Below are 10,415 nucleotides of genomic sequence, written 5' to 3' on the forward strand. Positions count from 1 at the left end.
AATTAATAAATCTTTTGAATTACCCAGAAGACACACACTTTCTGCTCACTATGCACACCTACAGGACCTCAAAGAGTTAGAAGCAGTGAAATAACAAGACCTTTCTGTGGAGGCAGGAAGTAGGAAGCAGCATGTGCCGTGAAAAGGCACAGTGGTTTCACATGTTACATTCCTGCTTGATCCTCACACCACATTGCAAATCTGAGCTCTTCTTGCTCCATTTTAAATTACTTCAAGCAGTGTCTACCATCTTGGAGTGTGACTGCAGTCTTTACAAATTGTTTGCTATAATTTCATTCCTTTTTATTTTATCTTTTTTTTTTCCCTCTCCTCCCTGCCCACCTTAGTTCTCAATTCCAGTTTTGTAGAACATTCTTTAGGAAGAGTCGATTTTGAGAGTAAAGACGAAAGGAAAGAAGGAAGGAAAGAAGGCAAACAGGCAGAGAAAGAAAGAAAAGAAAAACGAATTTTCTTGCTTGCTTATATATGTAAAGGGATTTTTCTTTGCCAGCAGTTTAGCCTCCAAGGAATATGTCTTGCTTATTATATAATTCAGTACATTTCATTCAATAGAATGTTTTTTATTCATTTTTCTGTGTAATCTAAAAGCCTGTCAGAAACATAGAATTTGAAAGTATTTTGAGCGCAGAAAAAATTACCACTTCTGATGCAGTGACATTGCTATTTCAAAAAGAAAATCAATCTCATTAAAGTGAAAGATAATAATAACAATTTTGGACTGAAGTGACAATTAAACAATTTTTAAACTACTGTTTTTACCGTTAGAAAATTTCAATTAAAAATTTATTTTAAATATTTGAGATGCAACTCTAATCTTTCTGAATTTATGATTTTTAAAAATTGAAATAGAAAGTTTTTACAATGTTTAATTTGTGTAAAAAAAAGCACTAAAAGATAAAAATAAGCAGAAGATGGGGGTGGAAAGATAAAACAGAACAACACAGTTGTGTCTTGATTTGCATTGAGTCTCTATTGCAATTTCTTTTAAAAAGGAAACTAAAATGTAGAAAGTTTCAATCCTTTTTAGCATACATAGGCATTTCTCCCTAAAATATACTTATCTCTCTTAATTTTATATGTCTTCAACTTAACATTCATTAAATTTTATTCTGAAACTGAGTCTTAATAACTGAAATACTTTTAAAGAGAAATGTTTCTAGCTTAAATATTTCAGCATATCATAAGATTCCTGCTGAGAGTTCATAATAAGAAATATGAAACTAGTTACTCCGGACTTGGATTTTGATGTGCTGAAGTATCTACTGGTATTCTTTCAAGGCATAGATGCATGGTAAGTTTTCTACTTTTTTCTTCTTTTTTTTAATTGGTAGGCAAGCGTATGAGGTTGGTATTTCTTGAAATGGCTAGTTAAAAGATTTCCAGATGAAAGTTTATAAAGGCAGTAGTTCAGTTTTACAGAATTTGGTTTTTGGTACATTTGTAATGGTGCGTTTTATAATGTGTAATTGTTGTGTGACAAAGTCTGTGTGAAGTCAATGGAGATTTCACATTTGGAAAACCATTGTGTAGTATCTTTTCATTACTAATTGGTGTAATTTTGTCAAATCTAACTTATTCATGTTTTAATTTTAATTTATTCTGTTTATCCTTATTCACAATATCCATGTATAGGACTAGTGCGTTTAAGACTTGAGAAATTACAGCATTTTTATTTGTTTGTTTGTTTTTAGGGGGGTGGGTTATTTGTTTTTACTGAACAATTCTGGGTTTACTGAAGAGAAGGGATCTTAAAGCACTAATTATGAGTTTTGATATTATGTGTTTGAAACTCTATGCCTCCAATATTTGCAGTATGTCCTTTTCCTGAAGAAAGTTATGTAACTGAGTCACAAAGGTGGGGGGTGTGTGTGTATGTGTGTGTGAGTGTGTGTTATGTGTTTAAGTTACTACTTTATTTGTCTAGGAAAATGAAAATTTAAAAAACGGTCAACTTGTGTTTTATACCTTATAATAAGCTTGTAGTGGATGAAAAGCAAAATATTCTTCTGGATTACTTTTGAGAAAAAAAAATTAAACTATAGGAAACTGTGGCTGCAACCCATGAATAACCTAGAAATCATTATCCATAACTAGATAATAAGCAGATATATTGCATAAAGTAGTTCTTTCTCCTAAGAGGTGTTTAGATTTCCAGCTGGGATTGGTTTATTCTCTAGAGGACATTTGGAAATGTGTGGAGGAGGTTTTTAATTGTCAGTGACTGGGGACAGCCCCAGGCTTTTAGTGGGTTCAGGCCAGACATGCCAAATAATCCTCAATTTCTATGAGACATTCTGGCTTAAGCAAGAACTGACACAGCATAATGCCAATGGCACCCATATTAAGAGCTGATGGTGTCCCCATTCTTAATAGGTATGATATACGGGAGATATTAGGAAAACATAATGGATAATTTTCTTTTTTTTTTTTATGTGTAGCCTCAGGCCAATAAAATTAACTAATTAGGAAAGAGAAACCACCTCTTCCTAAAACTATAGTAAATGCCCACTTGTTAGCAATTGATAATTTAAAGTCTCAATATTTGTGCCAAGGGGTTTATTGGTTTTATGTAAGGTGGTAATGTGCTAAAAACAGTTTAAATCTTATTGTAGGAAAACAGTACTACTATCTCAGAAAACAAGAGTTTTTTGTTTTGTTTCGTTTTTTTTTTTTTTTTTTTTTTTGGTAATTTCAAGGGCTCAAACTTGGTACCACTATGCAGTTTTTATGGCATTGGACCTGACCTGAAAAAATAGAATTTTAAATTAAAATAAACATTGTCAAGAGCCTGGACATCATTGCTTATACTAACAATGGAATAAAATACAAGAGACTCTAGAAACCCATATACATACAGCAAGGAATGCAAGGTAAAATAAGCCATGTATTTAGTTCACACTTTGCCAGTTATCTTCACTCTTTGCTTCTCCATTAAGAACTAAGGTTAGAGTTCTATCTTTTTTAAAATTTCATCAAATGTTTGACTTAATCATTTTAAATTTGAATAAGTCAATGTTTTCAAGTACACTACAGCAAGATCCCCTTAAGGCAACACCAATTTATTACACTCTTTTTTAAAGCTTTAAAATGCAACTTCCCATTTGTGATAGTGACTCAGAGTCCAGTTCATTATTAGTGAACTTAAAATCTATAAACATGCTAGTTGATCTCACCGTATAGGTGATATGGTTTGGCTCTGTATCTCCACCCAAATCTCACCTTGAATTGTAATCCCCATAATCCCCACAGGACAAGGGTTGGACCAGGTGAAAGTAATTGGATCATGGGGTGGTTCCCCCATGCTGTTCTCATGATAAGTGAATCTCATGAGATTTGATGCTTTTTAAGTGTCTGGCATTTCCCCTACGTGCACACATTCTCTCTCCTGACACTCTGTGAAGAGGTGCTGCCGTGATTGTAAGTTTCCTAAGTCTTCCCCAGCTATACAATACTGTGATTCAATTAAACCTTTTTTTTTTTTTTTTTTTTTTTTTTTTTTTTTATAAATTACCCAGTCCCGGGTATTTCTTCATAGTAACATTTGAATGAACTAATACAATTTGTATAGATATAGTTACTTTCATTCAACAGGTCTTTCCCTCTAAGGCCTATTCAATATAATTATTTGAGAGCTTTCAAAAAATAATTTTGGTACTCAAACAGCATCAAAACATTTAAATGACTGGGTTTCAAGATCTGACATTTAGAAAAGGGAAGGTCTGCCTTCCAATTTGAAGCTTTTTTCGTTAACATATAACCTTCCTATTTTCATTTAAATGTAGTTGTCTCATATTTCAGCTAATTAAATCATTAAATAAAATTATGAAATTACTACAGTGTAAAGACTTCAGCCAAAAAATAAAACTGAGTGTCAGAATCCTTCTTCACTTCATATGGAATAAAGAAGTTTATAAAATTTGACTTCACAAGTCTCTTTTGGATCTTTAGAACTGTATAGAAATTGGCCGGGCGCGGTGGCTCAAGCCTGTAATCCCAGCACTTTGGGAGGCCGAGGAGGGTGGATCACAAGGTCAAGAGATCGAGACCATCTTGGTCAACATGGTGAAACCCCGTCTCTACTAAAAATACAAAAAAAAATAGCTGGGCGTGGTGGCACGTGCCTGTAATCCCAGCTACTCAGGAGGCTGAGGCAGGAGAATTGCCTGAACCCAGGAGGCGGAGATTGCGGTGAGCCGAGATCGCGCCATTGCACTCCAGCCTGGGTAACAAGAGCGAAACTCCGTCTCAAAAAAAAAAAAAAAAAAAGAAAGAAAGAAATGGAATGATCGCCCTAGCTGTGGCGGCGGCTGCAGAAGCCCAAGCAGCCGCGGGTCGCAGTGGAGGCTAGAGCAGGAGCGGTGGCGGCGGCGGCACCCCAGGGAGTTTAAGATGACGGCGGGCGGGGCGGGGGGGTAGGTGGTGGGCAGGGGGCCTGCGGGAGGAGCAGCGCTATGGGTTGTGCGGATGGCTGGGGCAGGACAACATCACCGTAACTGCATGTGAAGCTCACCGAGACGGCGATCCGGGCGCTCGAGACTTACCAGAGCCACAAGAACTTAATTCCTTTTCGACCTTCAATTCAGTTCCAAGGACTCCACGGGCTTGTCAAAATTCCCAAAAATGACCCCCTCAATGAAGTTCATAACTTTAACTTTTATTTGTCAAATGTGGGCAAAGACAACCCTCAGGGCAGCTTTGACTGCATCCAGCAAACATTCTCCAGCTCTGGAGCCTCCCAGCTCAATTGCCTGGGATGTATACAAGATAAAATTACGGTGTGTGCAACAAACGACTCCTATCAGATGACACGAGAAAGAATGACCCAGGCGGAGGAGGAATCCCACAACCGAAGCACAGAAGTTATCAAACCCGGTGGACCATATGTAGGGAAAAGAGTGCAAATTTGGAAAGCACCTCAAGCTGTTTCAGATACAGTTCCTGAGAGGAAAAGGTCAACCCCCATGAACCCTGCAAATACAATTCGAAAGACACACAGCAGCAGCAGTGTCTCTCAGAGGCCGTATAGGGACAGGGTGATTCACTTACTGGCCCTGAAGGCCTACAAGAAACCGGAGCTACTTGCTAGACTCTAGAAAGATGGTGTCAATCAAAAAGACAAGAACTCCCTGGGAGCAATTCTGCAACAGGTAGCCAATCTGAATCCCAAGGACCTCTCATATACCTTAAAGGATTATGTTTTTAAAGAGCTTCAAAGAGACTGACCTGGATACAGTGAAATAGACAGACGGTCATTGGAGTCAGTGCTGTCTAGAAAACTAAATCCATCTCAGAATGCTGCAGGCACCAGCCATTCAGAATCTCCTGTATGTTCTAGTCGAGATGCTGTATCTTCTCCTCAGAAACGGCTTTTGGATTCAGAGTTTATTGATCCTTTAATGAATAAAAAAGCCCGAATATCTCACTTGACGAACAGAGTACCACCAACACTAAATGGTCATTTGAATCCCACCGGTGAAAAATCTGCTGCAGGCCTCCCGCTGCCCCCTGCAGCTGCTGCCATCCCCACCCCTCCACCACTGCCTTCAACCCATCTGCCGGTCTCACATCCTCCTCAGATTGTAAATTCTAACTCCAATTCCCCTAGCACTTCAGAAGGCCGGGGGACTCAAGACCTACCTGTTGACAGTTTTAGTCAAAACGATAGTATCTATGAGGACCAGCAAGACAAATATACCTCTAGGACTTCTCTGGAAACCTTACCCCCTGGTTCAGTTCTACTAAAGTGTCCAAAGCCTATGGAAGAAAACCATTCAATGTCTCACAAAAAATCCAAAAAGAAGTCTAAAAAACATAAGGAAAACGACCAAATAAAAAAGCAGGACATTGAGACTATTGAGGAAAAGGAGGAAGATCTTAAGAGAGAAGAGGAAATTGACAAGCTAGATAACTCCAGTCCAAATTCCAGTGGAGGAGTTAAAGAGGATTGCACTGCCTCCATGGAATCTTCAGCAATTGAACTCCCAGATTATTTGATAAAATATATCGCTATCGTCTCCTATGAGCAACGCCAGAATTATAAAGATGACTTCAATGCAGAGTATGATGAGTACAGAGATTTGCATGCCAGAATGGAGACTGTAGCTAGAAGATTTATCAAACTGGATGCACAACGAAAGCGCCTTTCTCCAGGCTCAAAAGAGTATCAGAATGTTCATGAAGAAGTCTTACAAGAATATCAGAAGATAAAGCAGTCTAGTCCCAATTACCATGAAGAAAAATACAGGTGTGAATATCTTCATAACAAGCTGGCTCACATCAAAAGGCTAATAGGTGAATTTGACCAACAGCAAGCAGAGTCATGGCACTAGAACTCTGCTTGGACCAGAAGATGTGAATAAACTTAAGCTTATTTATTTAAAATTCCAAATGAGTTGCTCTAGATTCTAAAAAGGTGAAACTTTGGCTGTTGAAAGTTTCAGCATTAGTAAACTTGAGTTACTTTTTCTTTTCCATTTTACTTTGTTTCCCTGCATTTCGAAGCTGCTCTTTCTGGTCCTCCCCCATCTTGCCCCCAAGACTTGTGTTTGTTAATAGAAATAATTTTTTAGGTATGTGGATCCCTTGTCTATATTTCAAATCAGTTTTTTTCTCCTCAAAAACTTGTGTTTGTTATTAGAAATGATTTTTTAGATATTGGGGATCCAGTGTCCACCCTTAAAAGTTGTATGTGTTTAAAAAAAAAAAACAACAACAACAGTAATGTGCAAGGTGAAATGCTTTTGGACAAACATAAGCCTATTTTTGACCTTTCTTAATGCAAACTCTTTGCCTTAAATGGTAGAATATTTAGAAATTTGCACAAAATTTTAAAAATAAACATTGTCTTGGAGGGTTAAAAAATAGAAAGGTGTATGTGTTGATTCACATACACATATGTATATACAGGCTGACTTGATCTAGAACATTAAATCTGCCCTGCAAGTTAACCCCCCATTGCAATGGTTGCCTTAAGGTGTTTGCTAGTTGTGTACATAGTGTGGTTAATCATTAGCTACACAGCTTCCCACTTGATTAGAGCAATGGGAAGCATATTGTGGCCTACCAGCATCTGGAAATGTGTGCTAGATCTGTATGTGTGCAGACGTGATGTGGATGTGAGCGTGCATGAAGGAAAAAAAGCTGCTACTCTAAGTAGGCCAAACGCTCAGGTTAAACAACTGACGAGTGTTACTGTAGGGTTTTTTTGTTTTTGTTTTTGTTTTTCCTATCAAATTGCTACTTCTTTTGTGGAAGACAAAAGCATTTCCATTTCAACGAGTTTGTCAGCTTTAATATTGTTGGGCAAAAATTGGTATGTCATGAAAATGAAACAGATCTATAGTTTTGGGGCAAATTATAAAATTAAATGTGCAGGTAACCTATTTATATACTGCTATACAGTATTTTGTGAAGAGAGATATGTAAAGAAGCTATTACCTACATAAGATGTATATTTAAAGATTTTTTTTTCATCCTGGTGCCAGGAATATAAAAAAAGAGTGGATATATTTAACCATAACATACTGTGATTCATCAAACAGCACAAACTTTCATTTCATGGAGTTTATCTGTTGATGTTGATTTAAACTGTCACTTGTTTTATCATGTGGGAACATAAGGTATGTGGTCAAAAATATAAGGATTTTGAACTAATGTTGATTCAAGTTGTATTGTCTTATTGTATTGTCTTTTCAAAGTGCTGCCAGTTGAAAAGGGAAGCATTATGTTTACAAATCTGTTTTGAAATGTTTGCCAAAATTTTGGTAGCATCTTTAATAAAGATGTTTGTCTCCAGCATCCAGAAAAAAAAAAAAAGAAAGAAAGAAATGCAATAATCATCATGACTTTCAAATATGTCTTATTTTTCCCCACAACACATTAATAAGAACTTTAAACCAAGATTCAGATAATACAAAGACTACATTATTAGAGAATAATGAGAGAAATTAAAGCTATTTAATTTTTACTTGCGAGGACTGTGCCTGGTGGGTTTTTTTCTTTGTTTTTAAGTCATAAAAAGTAAAATTTTATGATTTGGTAGAAAAAAGGAAGTTAATTATGTAAAAAGATTTTTCCTATGTGAATTTTTAAATTTGATGAAAAATTTTTATGCCGATGGTTGTTAAGCTTCTTTCTTTCTTTTAAGTAAATCACATTAAATATATACATGTAGATGGGAACAATCCAGAAAAGCAAGAAAATTTGATAATTAGCCAAAAAATAAAAAGGGAGCTATGTTAGAGGAATCTTCCTAATTCAGCATGAGCAGGCTCGGAGGTAGTACATATGTCAGCCTCAGATAGGAGAATAGACTGTTAACAACAGGGAGGGTAAAGTGTGTGCCCACAAAAGCAGGTAGGTGAGTAGATGTGGTATAGTTGTTTGTGGCCATTCTATTTTGATAGCTTCTATTTTCATAATGGTAACCCTTTCTTAAGGGTTGTGCTGAGGAGGTAACCCAGAAGCTTCCTTTTCTAGAGGAAGCAGTGTGGATTCTTTAGTGTGTTCTGATGGTCATGTGTCACGACACACTTTTCTGTCTTTACATCTCCTCCTGTTGCATTTTAAAGCATTTTTATAGTATGTGGTTTTCCTTAATAAAGCATTTTCATAGCAAAAATTTTTAAAAAGAAGCCTGAAACCTACTCCCAAACACTTTATTCATATGGAAGTGCAATAACCATTCAACCCAGCAGTCCTATTGCTGGGTATGTACCCAAAAGAATATAAATCATTCTACCAGAAAGATACAGTACTCACATGTTCATCATAGCACTATTCACAATAGCAAGACATGGAGTCAACCTAGATGCCCATTAATGGTGAATTGGATAAAGAAAATGTGATATATATATATATATATATATATATATATATATACACACACACACACACACACACACCCCATGGAAACCTATGCAGACATAAAAAAAAGAAATAATGTCTTTGGCAGCAGCATGAATGCAGCTAGAGGTCATTATCCTAAGTGAATTAATGCTGGAACACAAAACCAAATACTGCATGCTTTCATTTATAAGTGGAAGCTAAACATTGGTTACACGTGGGCACAAAGAAGAGAACGATACATACCAGAGCCTACTTGAGCAAGGAGGGTGGGAGGAGTGTAAAGGTCAAAAAACTACCTACTGGGGAGTATGCTTACTACCTGGATGACAAAATCATCTGTATACCAAATCCCAGTGAAATGCAATTTACTGATGTAACAAACCTGAACATGTACTCCCTGAACCTAAAGTAAAGTTGAAAAACAATAAATAAATAAATAAGAGTTGGAAGTACTCTCTGTGGTATTTTTAGTGTACTCGCATGTTCATCATAGCGCTATTCACAATAGCAAGACATGGAGTCAACCTAGATGCCCATTAATGGTGAATTGGATAAAGAAAATGTGATACACGCACACACACACACACACACACACACACACACATATACCATGGAAACCTATGCAGACATAAAAAAATGAAATAATGTCTTTGGCAGCAACATGAATGCAGCTAGAGGTCATTATCCTAAGTGAATTAATGCAGGAACACAAAACCAAATACTGCATGCTTTCATTTATAAGTGGAAGCTAAACATTGGTTACACGTGGGCACAAAGATGGGAACAATAGATACCAGAGAAGATGAAAGTCTCATCCAAATTGCAGAAAGTCTACCTCATTCAGACAACAAAACACACCCCATCGGACTTGGGGATGGAAGTGGGTGTGGGAACCTCTCACCGATATTGCACGACGAGGCAACTGTTCCTTTACCCATTTGTAAAATGTGCTCCCTTTTATCAAGGAACTGGCTGGCCTTAAACCTCTCTAATAACAGACTCAAATTGCTTGAAAGATACATGTGTTCAAAAAAAAGAAGGTTGGTTTGGAATATGGCGCAGTTGGTGACATTACTGAGGTCATTAAAGGCAGGATATCATAATACAGAACCAGGCAAGCTTTATGCCATAGAACTTAAATCCAACATTGAGAAACCCCTCTGTGATATAAACATTAGCTGCCATGAAACCACAGAATTCCCTCAGCAGTTGGGGGGCCCTCTGATTTCAGTCACTGAAAAGGTAACGTTAAGGGAAGCTTAGCAGTTTGGTGGTACAATCCAGCCTGAGGCCTGTAGAATCTAAGACTCTTATCCCCAAATTACATCTAACAGGACATTTGCTCTCACTGCAGAGCAACCTCATGATACAACTTTTCAAAAGTTGGGAATGCAACCCCCTTCTTCCTTTCTGTTAGCACATCTCCATTCATAGATGCTTAGACATCTTTTCACAATGATTTTACCTTACGTGGGAACTGCTCCCTCTGTAGAGGCTAACACCTATAAAGATAGGCTCTTTACAGTAATATAATTTCCTCATTGGAC

At 37.1% G+C, this 10,415-nt stretch overlaps 1 pseudogene; it reads left to right on the forward strand.

Annotated features, from left to right (window-relative positions):
- Positions 1 to 1,235: 1,235 nt before the first annotated feature.
- Positions 1,236 to 6,877, forward strand: LOC104651053 (RNA polymerase II elongation factor ELL2 pseudogene; annotated as a pseudogene).
- The last annotated feature ends 3,538 nt before the right edge of the window (positions 6,878 to 10,415 follow it).

Source organism: Saimiri boliviensis, chromosome 1 (genome assembly GCF_048565385.1).
Source record: "Saimiri boliviensis isolate mSaiBol1 chromosome 1, mSaiBol1.pri, whole genome shotgun sequence".
In the NCBI taxonomy this organism is placed as follows: domain Eukaryota; kingdom Metazoa; phylum Chordata; class Mammalia; order Primates; family Cebidae; genus Saimiri; species Saimiri boliviensis.